Here is a 20,382-nt window from a genome sequence, read left to right as displayed (position 1 = left end):
CCTATGAGAAATAACGGTGTGAAAAAGCATCCTTATATATGTTTTTTTTTAACTTTATTTTTAAAAAATTATTTTATATTAGTGTGTAGTTGATTAACAATGTTGTGTTAGTTTCAGTTGCAGAGCAAAGTGATTCAGTTATACATGTACAAGTGTCTGTTCTTTTTCAAATTCTTTTTCCATCTAAGTTATTACAGTATGTTGAGCAGAGTTCCCTGTGCTATATAGTAGGTCCTTGTTGGTTATATGTTTTAAATATAGCAGTGTGTACACACTCCTATAATGTGTAATGGAGCTGTGCACCGACTTTGCCAGAGAAGTATCAGGAATGGAGCTGATAGTTGATAGGGAATATGCATACCAAATTTCATTAATTGCTTCCAGATTATTCTTCAGCATTAGTGTACTACCCAAGTGTAGGTGCTGAAACCGAGTTTCTTCCTGTGCACACCATTTATGTTATTTGTTATTATTCAATTTTATGATTTTTACTACTCTGTTGCCTCTCTTATTTTGTTTGATTGATCTTTTTCTAATTACTAATGAGGTTAAATATCTTTTCATAAAATTGTTAGTCAACCAGGTTTTAATTGCTCTCTTTAATTTGCAATAGTTCCTTTAAAATTCTGATATTAATCGCTACAAATATCTCCTCCCAGCCTGCCACTTTTTCCAGCATATTCACTTTTTCCAGGGTATCTTTTGCTGTATATTGTTTGCCAGGATAATCCCTGGATACTTTGCTCTTTCTGCTGCTACTGTGAATGGCATCTTGTTTTATTATTGTAGTTTAGTTGATTGCTGCTGCTGTAGGGAATAGTATTGATTTTTTGGAAGTTGATTTTGTATCTGGCAACTTTGCCAGACTCTCCTATTATTTCTATTGTTTATTTAGTTCTGTTGCATTTTCTATGCTGATAATCAAGGTATATGCAAATAATGAGTCTTATTCTTTCTCTTCCTGTCTTTTACCTCATTTCTTTTTCTTGTTTTACTCTGCAGGCTGGGACTGCCAGAACTAGGTAATACCTAGTTAAAGCAGTGATGATGGACATCTTTAATTGCTTGCTGGTATTAGAGAGGATGTGTCTAAATGTTTTCAATGGAGTTTAAGGTTTACTCCATGTTATAATCTATAATAATTGTCAGGGTAAGGAAGTTCCAGCTCTTCTTAGTTTTCTGAGGCCTTTTATCATAAATGGTTAGGCTGTGCTTTTTTTGCACCTAAGTACAGAATAATGTAATTTTCTTTTTCAGTCCATTAATGTATGGATACATTAATTTTAAAATTTTATTTCATTATAATGTATTCTTTTAAATACATTTTTGGATTCAGAGTACTAGCTATTACTGTCTTATTTTCTTTCCTTATAAGGTCCATATCTGGCTTTGAAATCATGGATAAATGATTCCAGTCTCACGAAATGAGTTGGATAGCCCTTCCTTCTTTCTATTTTTTTAGAACAACTTGTATAATACAGACTTTAACAATTTCTTAATTGTGTTGGCCTCTTCTTAAAGTCATGTAAGCCTCAGATTTTTCTTGGTAGTTGAAGAAGGCAGTAGCAACGAAAGTAGTCTTTCATTATATAATATCTGTTTTTTAACGTCTATTTTATTTTCAGTTTGTCTTTTACCGCATTTGACAATGTAAATTCTTTCCAACTTTCTGTATTGCTGTCACATATTTTTCTTTATTAAAAAATTATTTTGGGGCTTCCCTAGCGGTCCAGTGGTTAAGACTCCATGCTGCCAATGCAGGGGTTGAGGATTTGATTCCTGATCGGGGAACTGAGATCCTGCATACCATGTGGTATGGCCAAAAGATTAAAAAAAATAATAATAATCTCTGTTGTAACTGTAATTATTTCTTCCTTTTTCATCCTGTTTGCTTATACTTTTCTCTTTTTTCCTTTATTAGTCTTGATGAGTTTGCCCATTTTATTTGTGTCTTTAAAAACCAGCTTAAATATTTTCTATTGTTTTATTTGTATTTTCTATTACTGATTTCTACCCTTATTTTTCTTATTTTTGCTTTGAAAGTACATATACATTCTTCAAGCTTCTTAATTTTAATGCCTACACTTCATTTGTAGTCTGATGAATGTATTTAAATCTATTAAAAATTTTTCTAAGTACCAGTTAGCTATGGCCTATGGGTTTTACATGTACTAGAAATCAGATACAAGTCTTCCATAAAATTTAACTGTAAATTTTAATCTTTAGTTATACTAATATTTTTATTTCTGCTTGATATATCAGTTTCTGAGAAGAGTATATCAAAATCTCCCAACTAAAATTGTTGACATCTATTTTTCTCTATTGGTCATTGTATATTTTGAGGTCATTGATATATTTTGTATATCTTTATCTACATATATATAATTTCTTATAGATTTAATAGTCTTTAATAATCTTATAGATTTAATAGTCCTTCTATCTTGTAGTTTTTTTTCTGTTTATGAAATTTTTGTATTAACATCTACTTAATCTCATATTAAAGTTGACAGTCTGATTTACTTTTGGTTCATATTTGCATATAGTATTTTGTTCAACCCTGTTTTTTTCAAATTTTATATATTCTTCTGTTTGAAATATTTTCTTCTGAGAAATATATTATTTGATTTTTTTAAGAGATCCATTCTGATAGTCTGTCTTTTGATTGATGAATTTAATCTGAGTACACAGCTTACTACAACTAATGTTATGTTGGGACTTATTTTGACTTTTGTGTGTCCTGTTTTTTATTTACTTTCCATTTGTATTGTTTCTGTTTTCTCCTTTCCTGAATGCCATTGGATAAGTCGAATTTTCTGCTGCTGATGTGAATATTGTGCATCCTATATTTATTCTTATGTGTTTGCCTCTAACTTGTCAACTTATGCTAATTGCCAGTCTTCTCCATCTTTCCCCTGAATGTGACAATTTCCTTAGTCCTCTTTTACTACCTTTTGGTTGTCTCCCTCTACCTCTCATCATATATTTCATCTAGAATTTTAATTCTGGAGTTCCATGAATACCCCTTTTGACTTACTAGAGCTTTTCTTATTTAGACTATAATTAACTTTATTAATTTATTTATCCATATTTATATCCCATATCTAGGGTTGCCAGATAAGATACAGGATACCCAGTTAAATTTGAATGCTGCATATGAGATATTTATACTAAAAAATATTTATTGCTTATCTGAAATTCATATTTAGCCAGATGTGGTGTTGTTGTTTCTGTGTTTTTTCTTATATTTGACAACTCTATTCATATTTTATAGAATTCTCCAGTACCTATTTCTCTATTTCTGAGTATGTTCTCCAGGAGTTATTTCAGTGAGGGTTTGTGGTAAAGTATGCAGATTTTTGTATGATTGATCATCACATTTTTTTTTTAAGATTTTTTTTAAAAAATGTGGACCATTTAAAAAATCTTTTTTGAATTTGTTACAATACTGCTTCTGTTTTATGTTTTGGTTTTTTGGCTATGAGACATGTGGGATCTTAGCACCCCAGTGAGGTATTGAACCCACATCCCTGCATTGAAAGGTGAAGTCTTAACCACTAGACCACCGGGGAAGTCCCCACCCTCACATTTAAATGACAGTTTTGTTAGGTATATTATTCTGGGTTCAAGTTCTTTGATGTCAGCACTTTGAAAATAATGGTCTCTTATCTTCTTGCATTCCATGTTGTTGTTGAGAAGGCTAATGGCAGTTTGATTCTTGTTTCTTTGTAGATAATTTGTTTATTCTCTTTAGCTACTTAAAATTTTTTTCTTTTTGTCTTTGGTATTCTTTATTTTCATTGTAATGTGAAAAGTTTTTTTTTTCTTATTTACATTGCTTTCAATTTGCATGTCCTTTCCACCTGAGATCTTATCTTTCTCTAATTCTGTGGAATCCTCAGTCATTATTTCTTCAAGTATTTCTTCCTTTGTTTATTTTTGTCCTTATTTATGGGCGTTCACTTGTTGTATAGGTTGATATTTTTTCCTCTTACTTTTTAATCTCTGAACCTATCTTTCATATTTGCCAATTCCTTCATGATACCTTCTGGGTGAGCTCCTCAACGTGGTCACTGAATATGCAAATTCTTTCTTCAGCTGTAACTATTCTGCTATCCCATCTGTTCATTGAGTTCTTTGTTCCAATTACTATGTGTGTCTTACCCAAGATTTTCAGGTGATTTTCATTTGGGCCATCTAGTTCCTGCTTTTTGTTTCCAGTATCTTCCACATGTCTTTGAAGAAGTTTAATATATCTATTTCAAGTCATTTTATTTTCCCATCATTTTGTTGTACCTGGTAGAGATTGGTCAGTCTTTTCCTTATAGCAGTCATGCTCCTTAGACGCCTTCGTATTTGTCCTTATGAATCCCTGGGAGTATTATTTAGCTACACTGATGAAACGGGGAGATAGTAACTGAGGAGAGTAGTTCTGTCCCTTCTCCTAATGTGTTTGGACAGGGGGAGATGAGGTGGGTGAGTTACAGAGCAAGGGATGTCTGGAGTTACAGTCTCCATCTGTACCCTGGCACTGCTGGTTTGTGCCAACCTGACCATATAAACTGCAACCATCTGGCCACTTGGCTGTGGAGGTTAGGAGGGGAGGAGAGAAAGCAGAAGCCAGCCAGTATTTCTTCACCCATTTCTACTACTACTCCACACCCCAGTGGGACTTGAAAGCCATCTCAGTAGTACCTCGTTCCTGTTTTTCTGGGCTTCCCTGGTGGCTCAGAGAGTAAAGAATCCACCTGAACAGCAAGAGACCCAGGTTCTATTCCTGGATCAGGAAGATTCCCAGAAGAAGGAAATGGGAACCCACTCCAGTATTCTTGTCTGGAAAATTCCGTGGACAGAGGAGCCTGGTGGGCTATAGTCCACTGTTGCAAAGAGTGGGACATGACCCAGCAACTAACACTTTCACTTTCACTTTCCTGTCTTTCTGCCTTATAGGAGTCAAGGAAAAGACGTTTTATTTCCAGAGAAATGTGGGAGAGAGAAAAGGACAGTCCAAAACCTCCCCCCATCCTGTCTCCCATTCATGTTGTTTCACTTTTATGCTCTGAGCTGCCAGTTTTCATCCCCCTTCTCCCAACACACACTTCATAATGTAACTGCCTTTTGTTGCCCTGGAGTGGTGTGGTCATCTCAGAGTTTATACATCAGTTTGGAAGTCTTACCACCTGCTGTTTGACTTCTGGGGTGTCTCCAGGGGTGGGTTCCAGAGCATGAGCCTGCATCTGTGTTGGCTTGCCTTTTTAGAAGGATGCTGTATCTTCTACTTCCTCAACAATTGCCTCACCCCCACCCCCTTTTTGCCTCTGTTCTCTTCTCCTAGAACTCTTACTAGATACTGGAATTTATACATATTTCTTAATTATTCTTTTTTAATTCACATTAGCTTCAAGTGTACAATGTAATGAATTGATATTTGAACACAGCGTGAAATGATCACCGCAGTAAGTCTAGTTAACTAACATTCATCACCATACATATTTACCAAAAACATCTTTTTCTTGTCAGAGTTTTTTAGACTGTTCTTTTAGCGACTTTCAAGTGTACAATACAATAATATTAAATATAAGAATTGACTATAATGATTCTTTTTATACTTTCTTGTCATTTATACTTTGGTCCTAAGTTGTGAAATCAGAACATCCTTTTAGCATACAAATTTACTCCTCAGCTTTGTCCGTTTTGGATTTAGACTTAGTGTGTTTAATTGTTTTAAAACTTTGATGGTCATATTTTTCATTTCCAAAACCTTTGATTGTCTTTTGTAATGGTCACTTTTGTTGCTTATGTTTCAATACTTTGCTTTCAGTTATTTCAATGAATAATTATTAATTATTTCAATTATCCTCTCTTATCCCTCTGAGGACATTTATATACTTTTATGGCTGCTTTCAGATTGCTTGTTAACTGTCTTTCCTCAGATATCATACCATTTGTTGACTTTGGTGTCTTTCTTTCATATATTGGTGATTCTTCTATGTGTACTTTTCTTTGATTTTGAGATTTCCTGTCTTCTGACCTGTAGATGCTGTTTGTTCTGCTTCTGGTAATTTCTTTTCAGAAGGAGGGATAAATGTGAGTACAGAGAAGAGAGGTGTGTAAAAATGGTATGCATCTCTTGATGAAGGTGAAAGAGGAGGGTGAAAAAGCTGGCTTAAAACTCAACATTCAAAATATGAACATCATGGTATCTGGTCCCATCACTTCATGGCAACTAGATGGTAGAAACAATGAAAACAGTGACAGACTTTATTTTCTTGGGCTTCAAAATCACTGTGGACAGTGACTGCAGCCATGAAATTAAAAGACACTTGCTCCTTGGAAGAAAAACAGTGACAAACCTAGACAGCATATTAAAAAGCAGAGACATTATTTTGCCTTTTACAAAGGTCCATACAGTCAAAACGATGGTTTTTCCAGTAGTCATGTACAGATGTTGGAGCTGGACAATAAAAAAGGCTGAATGCCAAGGAACTGATGCTTTTGAACTGTGGTGCTAGAGAAGACTCGAGAGTCCCTTGAACTGCAAGGAGATCAAACCAGTCAATATTAAAGGAAATCAATCCTGAATATTCATTGGAAGAACTGATGCTGAAGCTGAAGCGCCAATATTTTGGCCACCTGATGTGAAGAGCTGACTCATTGGAAAAGACCCTGATGCTGGGAAAGATTGAAAGCAGGAGGAGAAGGGGACAACAGAGGATGAGATGGTAGGATGGCATCAGCAACTCAATGGACATGAGTTTGGGCAAGTTCTGGAAGATGGTGAAGGACAGGGAAGTCTGACCTGTTGCAGTTCATGGGGTTGCAAAGAGTCAGACATGACTGAGCGACTGAACAACAACAGACAGGAATATGGAGACTCATCCTGAGCTTGGAGCAACCCTGGAATTGTGCCATAGTTTCACAGTGGTCCCCCATTGAATGTCTTTGACTGGTTTTCTTTCCACTGGTCTAATCCCGTCTGTGTTCTGTCTTTTAAAAATTTATCTTCATTTCTGGTCATCACTGGCACCACTTCTAGTGATGTGCGTGTGTGTGCATGTGTGCACATGTGTGTGTTGATCATTTTAAGGATTTATGGAAGGACAGGCAGACACATGTGCTCAATGTGCCATCTTGATGCAATCTCCATTATTATTTTATCATTAAAAATTAATTTATTGTTTAAATATATTTTTATTAAATATCCAGCAGATAGAAACCACACAGAATAGTAACTCAGTATCCACTGAGTATAAAACAACTGTGAATTGATGTACAAAACCTGTGAATTGATGTACAAAACCTGTGAACCAAGAAAGATCACTTTTTATGGGTTCAGGCTCCTTCTCCCTCCCCTGAGAGAAGCAGGACCCCAGGGCTCTGCAGCCCCAGAAGTTTATGGTGACAAGGCCTCTTTTCTGCAGATCCCATGGCAGCTGCCCAGACACCCCCTGGGAAAGGACCCGCCACATCAGTTCAAAGGCAGCAGCTCTGCTCACTTGTATCAGATGCTTCCATCTCCCCCAGCAAGCCTTACCACAGGGACCTCCTCTGTGTTTGGCAAGGACACAGGACTTAGAACTCAAAGTCTGGACAGCCCTATGGCCACCCCATGGTCTGTCACAACAGCTTTGTGCACCAGTGGACTGAACGCCTTCCTTCTTCTACCCACAGAACTCTGATCACCAGGTCTCAGAATCTCTCCTCATGTCCCTTCCCCTCCTGCCCTGCTCCTTCCTCGTTTCCTCCCTTCCTCCTCCTTCCCTCTTCTTTCTCCCCTTCTGCTATACTTCTTTCTCCTCTTCCTCTTTATCCCATGTCCACCTCCATAAATGTGGACCTTTAAAAACAAAGCTTATTTGATGTTGACTCCAGGCAACATCTCTCTCTTTGGTTTTCCTACCACACAACTCTGAATTCCCCATGGGAGAAGAAACCCAGCATTCAGAAGCTTAAGGTTTGCTACCTGCCTGTGAGAAGCACGCTAGAATTCTTTTAATGGCTTCACCACAGCCAAGGCAGCATGCCCTTAGTTCTTTGTTACTCTCCTGGGGCACTGCTGTTACTATTGCTGTCTTGGAGATGTGCTTCAGGCTGCCCCACCCAACCTTCCCCATGGGCACAAGGCTGTTTCTAGAGACATAGGGTAGCCCCTTGGTCTGTTGTTGTCTGTCGCCTGTATGGTCACTCAAGGATGGGGCTTGCCCCTTCAGCTCTCTTGGGATTCTCAGGGCTCCATTCTGGCTCAAGAGAATAACAGGTAGGGGCCTTTCCTTCCATGACAGCCCATAGAGAAGGGCCTGTGCTCTTCTCAGACACTACATCCTGAGAGGGGAGCTGGGGAAGTCTTTAACCCTTTTTACGGGGGAAGAAATATGATAGTTCTGACTTTTCTGCTGAGTTGGGGCACTGCTGGAATCTGGAGAGGTGAGAGGAGCCAGGGTCAAAACTCCCCACTTCAGCCCTCTTCCTCCCACCCCAGACAGGGTGCCCTGCCCAGAAATGGCCAGAGATGACAATTGCTAGGGCTGCAGTAGCCCTTCAGAGACCAGAGGTGCTGACCTCTGGGTCAGCAGTGGACCCTTGACTGTTCATCTTTTATATATAGATATATATATTTGCCTGAATTGGGTCTTAGCAGCAGCACTCTGAATCTTTGATCTTCATTGAGGCTCACAGGACCTTTAGCTGTGGCATGGGGGATCTAGTTCCCTGACCAGGGACTGAGCCCGGGCCCCCTGCGTTGCAAGTGAAGAGTCCTAGACCCTGGACCACCAGGAAAGTTCCTTGACCATCCATCTTGACCAGCAGTCCTCTACTTGTCTGGGGTCTGGGGGTTTTCTGTGACTGCCCTTGCTGGGAAGTAAGCCTTGGGGCTCCTTCTGATCCCAGGTTCTTAAACCCATCTCAGGCCAGACCCACCCCACTTCGCAGGCACACAGGGACTCAGGGAACTGAAAAGAGCCATGGCTTGGTTGCTGTGTTTGTGTCCCCCTAGACTGTTGCCAGCTCTGCTCTGGTCCCCGGCAGGCACGACAGGTGTCTGGAGGCTGAAGGAGTCTAGCTATCAGGAAATACTTGCTGAGCCCAGCTGAGCACGGAGCCCTGGGCCATGGAAAACAGAACAGAAGCTCAGAACCTGGCTCCTGGGGCCAGAGTGGGTGCCAGAGGTACTCTCTCACCGGTGTGGCCCCTCCACAACCCTGGCCTCCCTCCACCCTGCTGCTGCCCCAGGCCTTCTCCTGGGGATGGCCTGGGCGGGGTCCATGGGAACGTGAGGCTCTCCTGGCTCTTGTTTGCCTCAGCTAATCTCAAGAATGCACTTGTTTTCCCTTTTGGTTTGGGAAGTCCTCAGCTCTCCCTTTAATGTCGATAGAGCTGGGGACAGAGGCCGTGGGAGCCAGAGGGCAATGATCCCTGGCTTGTTCTCTTGCTGGCTATGTTTCTCTCTTTCCAATTGTTTGTTACTTCCTGCCTCCATTTCAGCGTCTCCTCACAGTTCCCAGAAACTGAAATAAATGTCCTGAATTTTGGACATTTCAACCACCTCTCCTTCCTGTGAATCTCCTCACAGTGGCCAGTACCTTGCAGGTGTGATTATCTCTGTTTTACAGATGAACCTGGAGCTTAAGAGGCTAAGTTATTGCTCATGGTCGCACAGCAAGTGAGAGGAGAACTGGAGTAGAGCCCAGGGCCCCCCTACCTCCGCTCCAAGCTTCAGCTCCAGGGCAGAGATCTCACTGGACATCCATTGTCGGTTATTTGCTGTTTCTTTTACTGAACTGTTAGTTCCCTACGAGAAGCAATCCTGGTCTTCATCTTTGTATTCCCAGGCTTGGTCCAGTGTCTGGAAACGTAGGAGACACTCAGTGGATGTTTGTTCAAACAAAGAAGAGAGGATATGAAGCCAGGAGCTCTACTGGGTGCTGGCAATGCCAAAGAATGCTCAAACTACCGCACAATAGTACTCATCTCACACGCTAGTAAAGTAATGCTCAAAATTCTCCAAGCCAGGCTTCAGCAATATGTGAACCGTGAACTTCCTGATATTCAAGCTGGTTTTAGAAAAGGCAGAAGAACCACAGATCAAATTGCCAACATCTGCTGGATCATGGAAAAAGCAAGAGAGTTCCAAAAAAGCATCTATTTCTGCTTTATTGACTTTGCCAAAGCCTTTGACTGTGTGGATCACAATAAACTGTGGAAAATTCTGAAAGAGATGGGAATACCAGAACACCTGATCTGCCTCTTGAGAAATTTGTATGCAGGTCAGGAAGCAACAGTTAGAACTGGACATGGAACAACAGACTGGTTCCAAATAGGAAAAGGAGTTCATCAAGGCTGTATATTGTCACCCTGTTTATTTAACTTATATGCAGAGTACATCATGAGAAACGCTGGACTGGAAGAAACACAAGTTGGAATCAAGATTGCCGGGAGAAATATCAATCACCTCAGATATGCAGATGACACCACCCTTATGGCAGAAAGTGAAGAGGAACTCAAAAGCCTCTTGATAAAAGTGAAAGTGGAGAGTGAAAAAGTTGGCTTAAAGCTCAACATTCAGAAAACGAAGATCATGGCATCTGGTCCCATCACTTCATGGGAAATAGATGGAGAAACAGGGGAAACAGTGTCAGACTTTATTTTTCTGGGCTCCAAAATCACTACAGATGGTGACTGCAGCCATGAAATTAAAAGACACTTACTCCTTGGAAGGAAAGTTATGACCAACCTAGATAGCATATTCAAAAGCAGAGACATTACTTTGCCAACAAAGGTCCATCTAGTCAAGGCTATGGTTTTTCCTGTGGTCATGTATGGATGTGAGAGTTGGACTGTGAAGAAGGCTGAGCGCTGAAGAAGTGATGCTCTTGATCTGTGGTGTTGGAGAAGACTCTTGAGAGTCCCTTGGACTGCAAGGAGATCCAACCAGTCCGTTCTGCAGGAGATCAGCCTGGGATTTCTTTGGAAGGAATGATGCTAAATCTGAAACTCCAGTACTTTGGTCACCTCATGTGAAGAGTTGACTCATTGGAAAAGACTGATGCTGGGAGGGATTGGGGGCAGGAGGAGAAGGGGACGACAGAGAATGAGATGGCTGGATGGCATCACTGACTCGATGGAAGTGAGTCTCAGTGAACTCCGGGAGTTGGTGATGGACAGGGAGGCCTGGCGTGCTGCGATTCATGGGGTCGCAAAGAGTTGGACATGACTGAGCGACTGATCTGATCTGATATATATAATCCTTGATCATCTAAACACCTGGAGAATCAGCCATTGTCCTCATTTCATAGATGGGATCATTAGGGCTCAGAGAAGTTAAGTAATTTGCCAAGGGTCACAGAACTTGCAAGTGGCTGAGATGAGATTCAGTCCATGTAGTCTAACTCCAGAAGCTACACCATCTGCAGGCACAAAGGGGACAAATGGTCTGGGGAGGAAGGAGAGTGGGCGGAAGGGCTGTGGGAGCCCCTTTGCTACCGGGTTTGGAGTGATCTCTGACCAAGGCGGGCTGTAGTGGATGACTGAGTTCCCTAGGCAGGAAGCAGTTCTCAGCTCTGCTCTGCATGCCTTTCAATCACAAGCTCCCAAATACATGTTTGTTGAATGACTGAATGACTAGCCCTGCCAATGGCTGTGCAGTTTTTTCACCCCCAGAACTGGCCTTTCTGGCTGCTCTTTCATCAGCTTTGGGGGTCTTTCTTTGCCCAGTCTCGAGTTGTGGGATTCCTAGAAGTGCTTCCTGAACTCTCTTCCCATTGCTCCACCTTCTTTGTAGGATCACGTTCCTAGTCCTGGCTTCTGTTACCCTTGATGCGCGGGTAGCTCTCAAACCTGTATTTTAGCTCTTTCCTCTGAGCTCCAAACCTTCATAGGTTTCCACCTGAGTGTCCAGCAGATATCTTACCTCCACACTTCAAAAGCATTTGCATCAATTCCTCCTCACCTTAGACCCAGGGACTGGTGCTATCACTCACTCAGCTGCCCGACCCACAAACTCAGGCTTGTCCTTAACAGTCTCCTCCACCTCAGGTACCAACATCTGATTTCTTCTTGGCTAGACTGCTCAGTAACTTCCCAAATGATTCCATAAGCTCCAGTCTCCTCTCCCACCCCCACTCCACCCACTCTCCATAGAGCAGTAGGAAAAACCTTGCAAGTCGTGTGTCTGACTATAGCACCTGCCTGCCTAAAACTCTGGACTCAAGCAGAAAGCTCACATCATCAACATTACACCCAAGATTCCCACAATCTAGCTCCCACCACCACCTTCTTTATCTCATCATTCTCTCTCCCTGCACCCCGCTGGACCCCCAGCCACCAAGCAGTGGTCATGAGGCCTCTGGACATGCTAACCTCCAGGTTGGGATTTTCCTTCTTTACCTCTGCAACTGCCCAATTGTCATTAAGCCTTCAGGACCCAGCCTGGACATTGTCCCCCTTCCGAGAGGTCCTCCCTGATCCTGAAGGCTGAGCAAGGAGCTCCTTCTCTGGGCTCCCCAGTGCTCTCCTGCCTCAGCCTTCCTCTTTGCTTATGGCCTCTTATGCCTGGGCTGAGGGCTGTGTCTGGGTGGGGACAACATCTGATGTGTTGGTGACCCCAGTGCTTAGCTCAGGGCCTGGCACAAGAAGGCTCCATGGATATCCATTGATCAGGCCAGAAACCTGAGTTATTAGGAGGAAAACATGGCCTCTTCCCTTAAATCTTGGCTTTAACCAGCTGGCTTATGACCTCACCACCTCTCACTGCTGTATTCAGTTGTCTTCATTTGCCTTGTTCTGGGACAGGAACCTCCTCCTTGGGTACATCCCACTCTGCCCCAGTTCATGGTGATCACCTCTTCCCTGACTACAGGGCTATACTAGCACCCAGAGGTCCCCCAGGGTCCCATTTCAAGAAGGAGAACTCTCCATGAATAGTTCTTGCCTCAACTGCACCTAAGGCCTCAGATTCACTTCTTAGGACATGAGAAATTTTACTGAGAAGATAAATATTAGATGTGAAACCCCTTGGTAAGAAAGAACATTTAGGTTAACTTCTCACTAAGGTGTAAATGGCCAGCAGAGCATGTTTACCTGGGGACAGATGCGGACAAGTTGAAACAGGAGTGTACGTCCTCTGACTGCATACAAGGGGATAAGAACCGCGGGAAAGGCTGCCTGGCCTACGCCCTACAGTGGAGCACTCAGTTCTCACCTGTATCAGTTGCCTGTGTGTCCGTGTGTGTCCATCCTCCAGTACAACAAGAGAGGCTGAGTAGTTTTCTTGTTGGTCCGCTAACCTCAGTAAGGACCTGGACACACAGTGAGCGCCCAGTAAATGCCCATAGCTATCTTGTTGGCTCAGAGGTTGGCTGATCAGCCACCTCCTACAGGGGACTGGGAAGTGTTTGAAGCAGGAGGGGAGGATCCTTCCTGGTTTCTCTTGAGGCTCCAATAAGCTCTGTTCCCATAACCACCCCTCACTTCTGGCAATCACACAGATAGTCTCCTAGCTGAGCTCCCTAGGCAGGGAGGAGTTGAGGGGAGTAGAAGCTTGGAAGTGCCTCCAGGGTCCTGACCCCTTTATAGGGTCAGAGCCTCTCCAGGGAACTGTGAATTTGCTAGAAATGAGCTGAGGCATCTTCTTCTTGGCCTCCAACAGCCTTGGTGCCTCACATTCATTCAACACACATTTATGTACCTGCCGAACACCAGTCTGGGTGCTGGAATGCATCAGTAAACAGACAAACATCTCTGCCTACACTGAGCTTATATGCTAGTAGTTTCTGATGGGGTGGGGGAGGTAGCAGTAAACAACAAAAGAGGTCAAAATGGTAATTATTTGATAGTCATAAGCACTAAGAAGAAAAAATAAAGCAGGGAAAGGAGATGTGAAATATCCTGTCAGGGGAGGAGTAGAAATTTTAGAGAGAGTGGCCAGGGAGTGCCTCGGTGAGGAGGTAATTTTTAGAATGTATTTGGTTTGTTGAGGTAAAATATACCTAAAATAAAATTTTAACTATTTTAAGTGTGCAGTTCAGTGGCATCCAGTACATTTACATGGTACCACCATCCATCTCCAGAACTTTTTCATCACCTTATGCTGAAACTCTGTACCCATTAAATAGTAACTCTTATTCCATGGTGTGGATACACCACATTTTTTTTTTTTATCTAGTTATCTAACAATGGACATTTGAATTGCTTCCGCCTCTGGCTACTGAGAATACTGCTGCTATGAACATGAGAGTACAAATAACTCTCTGAGTCCCTGATCTTAGTTCTTTTGTGTATATAGCTGGAAGCAGAATTGCTTGGTCATATGGTCGTATGGACTTCTTTGGTGGCTCAGATGGTAAAGCGTCTGTCTACAATGTGGGAGACCTGGGTTCGATCCCTGGGTCGGGAAGTTTCCATGGAGAAGGAAATCGCAACCCACTCCAGTACCCTTGCCTAGAAAATCCCATGGACGGAGGAGCCTGGTGTCCATGGGGTCGCAAAGAGTCAGACATGACTGTTCACTTTCATTTTTCTTTCTTTTCATGGTCTTATGGGGCTTCCCAGGTGGCTCAGTGGTAAAGAGTCTGCCTGCTAATGCAGGAGCCACAGGAGACAGTTTGATCTTTGAGTCAGGAAGATCCCCTAGAGGAGAAAACAACAACCCACTCCAATATTCTTGCCTGAAAAATCCCATAGACAGAAGAGCCTGGCGGGCTACAGTCCATGAGGTCACAAAGAGTTGAACTGAATGACTATCACTTACTTACATATACAATATATATGTATATCTATATTAGAAGTTTATAAATTTTATAAAATATGTGTGTATTTATATGAGAGGCATCCTGATGGGTATGAAGTAGGTTTTGTGGCTTTGGTTTGCATTCCTTAATGATTAATGATATTGAACATCTTTTGTGTGCTCATTGGCACACATATTTTCTTTGGAGAAATGTCTATTCAAGCTGTTTGCTCATTTTATGTTGTTTGCTTTTTTTATTGCAGAGTTTTAGGAATTCTTTATATATTCTGGGTATTAATCCCATATTAGATATGTACTTGCAAATATTTTCTCCCATTCTATGGGCTATCTTTTCACTCAACTGATAGTGTCTTTTGATGCACAAAAGTGTTAAATTTTGATCAAGTCCAGTTAATCGTTTTTTTTTTGTTGTTGTTATTGCTTGTGCTTTTGGTGTCATATCCAAGAGATCATTGCCAAATTCAACATCATGAAGCTTTTCTCTCACTTTCTTCTGTTTTATGGTTTTAGCTCTTAGGCTTAGGTCTTTGATCCATTTTGGGTTACTTTTAATATATGATGTAAGGTCACAGTCCAACTTCATTCTCTTGCAGGTGGATGTCCAGCTCTCCTAGCGTCATTGGTTGAAAAGACTGCCCTTTCCTCACTGAATGGTCTTGGGATGCTTGTTGAAAATTGTGTTACCATATATATGAGATAAGAGGGTAAATTCTGAGTAAAGACCTAGAATAAGTGAGGAGCTAGCCCTGTGGATGTTGGGGGAAGAACATCTGTCAGCGGGAACAGCCGATGTAAAGGGGAGATATCAAGAGGAGCAGGTTTGGCTGGAGGGGAGTGGATGAGGGGAGAAGGGTACAAGATAAGGTCAGAGAGGTGAGGGAAGCAGAGAGCAAATCATAGAGGGTCTGTGGATCATAAAGAGGACTCTGCATTTTCCTGAGCAAAACTGGAAGCTATTCAGTTCAGTCAGTTCAGTCGCTCAGTCGTATCCAACTCTTTGCAACCCCATGAATCACAGCACGCCAGGCCTCCCTGTCCATCACCAACTCCCGGAGTTCACTCAAACTCATGTCCTTCGAGTCGGTGATGCCATCCAGCCATCTCATCCTCTGTCGTCCCCTTCTTCTCCTGCCCCCTATCCCTCCCAGCATCAGAGTCTTTTCCAGTGAGTCAACTCTTTGCATGAGGTGGCCAAAGTATTGGAGTTTCAGCCTCAGTGTCAGTCCTTCCAATGAACATCCAGGACTTATCTCCTTTAGGATGGACTGGTTGGATCTCCTTGCAGTCCAAGGGACTCTCAATAGTCTTCTCCAACACCACAGTTCAAAAGCATCAATTCTTCAGCTCTCAGCTTTCTTCACAGTCCAACTCTTACATCCATACATGACCACTGGAAAAACCATAGCCTTGACTAGATGGACCTTTGTTGGCAAAGTAATGTCTCTGCTTTTTAATATGCTATCTAGGTATTAGAGGGCAACTTATGTTTCCACTCTGGTTTTCATGTTCAGAATAGATCGAGGGGCTGAGGGCAAAAGCAAAAGAAACAGTGAGGAGACAACTCAGGCAAGAGGAGATGGTGGCCTGAGCCAGGGGGTGACAAGTGGTGAAAATCTGGATGATAGGATCTGATCATAGACCGAATGTGGTGATTGGGGGGAGGGGAGAGAAAGAAAGAGAGAGGGACAGAGGGAGAATAAAAAGGAGAGGGAAGAGGAGAAGGAGGGGGAAGGAGAATTAGAGAAGAAGAAGAAAGGGGGAGAGTAAGTTAAGGATGCCAAATTTTTCAATTTTTGCAATTGGAAATGTAGAGTTCACATTAACAAGAGAGGCAGAAAGACTGCATCAGGCAACAGTCTGAAGGAAAGACCAAGACATGCTCAATTTGAGCCACCTAACTGGATGTGTCAGGTGGGAAGTCAGAGATGAGTCTGGAGTTGAGGAGAGAGGTCTTAGCTGGAGTCATGAAGGCTCTTAGATGGCTATGCAACCACAGTCCAGACCCTTTCCCTTCCTGGTCCTCCAGCGTCCCATGAGCAAAATAGAGGGGCTGGACTAGATGCTATCTAAACAATGCCTTTCAGTTCTGGTGTTTTCTGATTCTAATTGGAGAGAAATGGAGCCAATCTTCCCAAGGATCAAACCCAAGTCTCTTATGTCTCCTTCATTGGCAGGTGGGTTCTTTACCACTAGCATTACCTGGGAAGCCCATAGGATTCATAATTTCCACTAAATTAAAAATTATGAGCTCCTGATGTTGGGATTGAGAGGACTGTTGGAAATCAGTATTGTGAGGATGAGATGATGTGATCTGTGTTACCCTCAGGAACAACATCCCTCAACCGTGACCAAAGGAGGTTCCATGAGGCAGCTTCTCATAGTGCCCTTTAGTGGAGGTCAAAGCTCAGCCTAGGAAAAGCAACTTCGGGGAGGGATAAACGGGGTAGCGAGAGTCAGACCTTTGGGAAGAGGCTGCCTTTGCTACAAGGAGGTCATCTTGCAAACTCAGGCACACAGAGGGGCCCCACCAGGGACACGGGAGACCCATGAACTAGCAGGGCGGGGGAGGCCCTTTATTGCTTTCACAACTTTACAAAGCCCACAAAGTCCAGACCATCCGCCCTCTCAGGACTGGGCTGACATTCCCTGGGGACAGATACTACTGTGGAAACCCTTGTTCCTGTCCCTCCATTCGGTGCAGGGGCTGGGGAGCCCCCGGACTCTGTCCCCAGCCTGGCCCACTGGTGTACGGCCTCACGGTGTCAGTGTCACTGCTGCCTCTCAGGCACATCTTCTCCGGGAGAACTGCAGCCCTGGGAGCACTTCCCCAGAAAGCTCTTGGCTGGGAGATAGAACTTTGTCCTTCTGAAACATGGAGAGACACAGAACTGGATACACCCTTGTCCAGAGTCCTGCTCCTTAAGTAGATATGGAAGGAAGGGAGGAAGGAAGGAAAAGCCCTTTGGAAGAGATTGCACATTTTGTCATGCTCTCTGGACCCTTCTCTGTGAGTGTGGGCTTCTGACCTCCCAGCTCAGAGAGGGTGCACTGTCTCTGGGAGGGTTGGCCAGTAGCTTGGGAGGTGGGGCTGTCTTCCCATCTGGGAACAAGGCAACTACACCTCTGGGGCTCTGTGTGGTTTGGGGGGAGGATAGGAGAAGGAGGAGTCAGCAGATTTGACTTTGACTCTCACTCCAGCTGAGGAGTTACAGATGGGAGATGCCACTTTGTTTTCTCTTCTATGAAACAAGGGTAACACTACCTACTTCATTATGGGTGCTGTTGGGATTACAGGAGGCGCAGCCCCTGCCTGACACAGCAGAAGGTCAGTACAAGATCATTCTTCTTAGGCAGAAACTTCTGGCTCAGCCATTATAGATTGTGTGAACTAGGGATGGTACTTTACCTCTCTGAACCTCAGTTTCCTAATAGGAATAATAACACATACAGTGCAGGACTGTTGGGAAGACTGAAAGGTGTAGTGTACATAGTCTCTACCATTGTGCCTGGCACATAGTAGGTGCTCAGTAAAAGGTGGTTATAGCTATTCCTATCATCAGGAACTAAACTGTGTTGCATGGCCCATGGCCAGAGGAGCCTGGTAGGCTGTAGTCCATGGGGTTGCTGAGGGTCGGACATGACTGAGCGACTTCACTTTCACTTTTCACTTTCATGCATTGGAGAAGGAAATGGCAACCCACTCCAGTGTTCTTGCCTGGAGAATCCCAGGGACGGGGGAGCCTGGTGCGCTGCCGTCTATGGGGTCACACAGAGTCGGACACGACTGAAGCGACTTAGCAGCAGCAGCAGCAGCATGGGGTGGATGTCCAGAAAAGAGATAGATAACAGAGGGCCAAGGTCATCGCGCTGCACTTCTGGAGGAGGTGGCTGGGAGCTCAGCCAGGTCAGGCTGGGGTTATGTGGGTCTCAAGGAAGGAGCACCCACCCCTGGGGCAGAGCCCAAGAGGAGCCAAGGTGGAAGGCATATAAAAGGTTGAGGGGCTGGTCTGAAAAGGAAGGAAGCACTGGTGAGAAAAGAAAGAACAAAAGCCTAGTCAGCTGTGCAAGCTTAGTAAGGCCAGCAAAGAAGAAAAAGGGGCCACTAGGGTTAGGCTATCCCAGGGACAGGGGAGCCTGGTGGGCTGCCATCTATTGGGTCGCACAGAGTCAGACATGATTGAAGCGACTTAGCAGCAGTAGCAGCAGCACGGTTAGGCATGGAGAAGGAAATGGCAACCCACTCCAATGTTCTTGCCTGAAGAATCCCAGGGATGGAAGAGCCTGGTGGGCTACTGTCTATAGGGTCGCACAGATTCAGCACGGCTGAAGCGACTTAGCAGCAGCAGGGTTAGGCAAGAATTAACTCCATACTACACTTCCCTGATGACTCAGTGGTAAAGAATACACCTGCCAATACAGAAGGTGAGGGTTTGAGCCCTGGGTGGGGAAGATCCCCTGGAGAAGGAAATGGCAACCCACTCCAGTATTCCTACCTGGGAAATCCCATGGATAGAGGAGCCTGCCTTCAACAGCCCACTAGATTCCCAAAGAGTTGGACATGACTTAGCGACTGAACACCACCACCAAAACCCATTCTACAGAAGTCAAACTGAGGTCAGGGAAGATAAGTGGACTAACTTGCTCAAAATGAGTGAAGGTCTTGGCGCTGGAATGAAGGTCTCCTGTGGGCTGATGCTCAGGTCTGTACTTCCCTGGGCACACAAAGATAGGGGGTGGGGTTGGGGTCGGGGAGGGACAGAGCTAGTGAGTGAGGAGTGACGGAACTTATTTCTCCACAGGGAGAAATAAGGAGGGTGTGGAGTTCAACGAAGCCGTTTGGAAATGAACACAGATGAGACAGTCTCTCTTGGGCTGTTATGGAGATTAATGGCCATAGACAAGAGCCCTCACGCATCAGTAAGGGAGAGGATTTCAAAGACCTTTAAAAATCATTGGGAAACATTTCAAAAGGAAAGCGCTCGCAAAGCAACCAGAGGCCCGCCAAACACACTGGCGTATAGCTCACCAGGCGATGCTTGTAATCTAATTGCCTATGAGCAAGAGTTTAAAACAATATTTACGATGTGGAAAAATAGCTCGTGATTTGATTTGTACAGAAGAAACGCGTCTAATGGGTAAATTAGATTTTGATCTCGCTGGCCCAGGTCCTGTGGGTGGAGCCAAGCCCATTGGAGGGGCCGAGGCTCTCCAGCCCTCTACATCCCTTCTAACCCTTCATCCACCCACCTTCCCTCCCCGGCCCCAGCACAGTCCTGCGACAGCTCAGTGTCCTCCTAGGACATGGAAGGCCAGCAGCATCCCCTGTTTATCTTGGGCCTGCCAGTCCTTTAAGCCCCACCTCTTCTTCCAGGAAGCCTTCCCGACTGCTCCAGCCTGCTTTCACTTCAGTTCCAACGATTCTGAAGGTCTGTGACACACGATCAGGCTTCCATTAGATAGAGCTGGCTCTTATTTAGACTTTCATTAGCTTGGCTTTTTATTTATTTATTTATTTTTGCCTCGTGTGCTCTTTCCTAAAGTTTTTTGGATGTTAATTTGCAATCTAGACTTGTTACTTTACTTGCCTTATTTAATGTAGGCACTCTGGTGAGTAATAATTGCTTTTGCCTGACAATGGT

At 43.6% G+C, this 20,382-nt stretch overlaps 1 long non-coding RNA gene across 1 annotated transcript in view; it reads left to right on the top strand.

Annotated features, from left to right (window-relative positions):
* LOC112447798 (uncharacterized) overlaps positions 1-20,382 on the top strand; it is a 141,751-nt gene that overhangs the window by 105,296 nt on the left and 16,073 nt on the right. The gene's annotated exons all lie outside the window — the stretch shown is intronic.

The sequence above is a fragment of the Bos taurus genome, chromosome 1, assembly GCF_002263795.3.
Source record: "Bos taurus isolate L1 Dominette 01449 registration number 42190680 breed Hereford chromosome 1, ARS-UCD2.0, whole genome shotgun sequence".
Taxonomy (NCBI): domain Eukaryota; kingdom Metazoa; phylum Chordata; class Mammalia; order Artiodactyla; family Bovidae; genus Bos; species Bos taurus.
The sequence above is the reverse complement of the archived record's forward strand: the minus strand, read 5'-3'. Positions and strand labels throughout refer to the sequence as shown.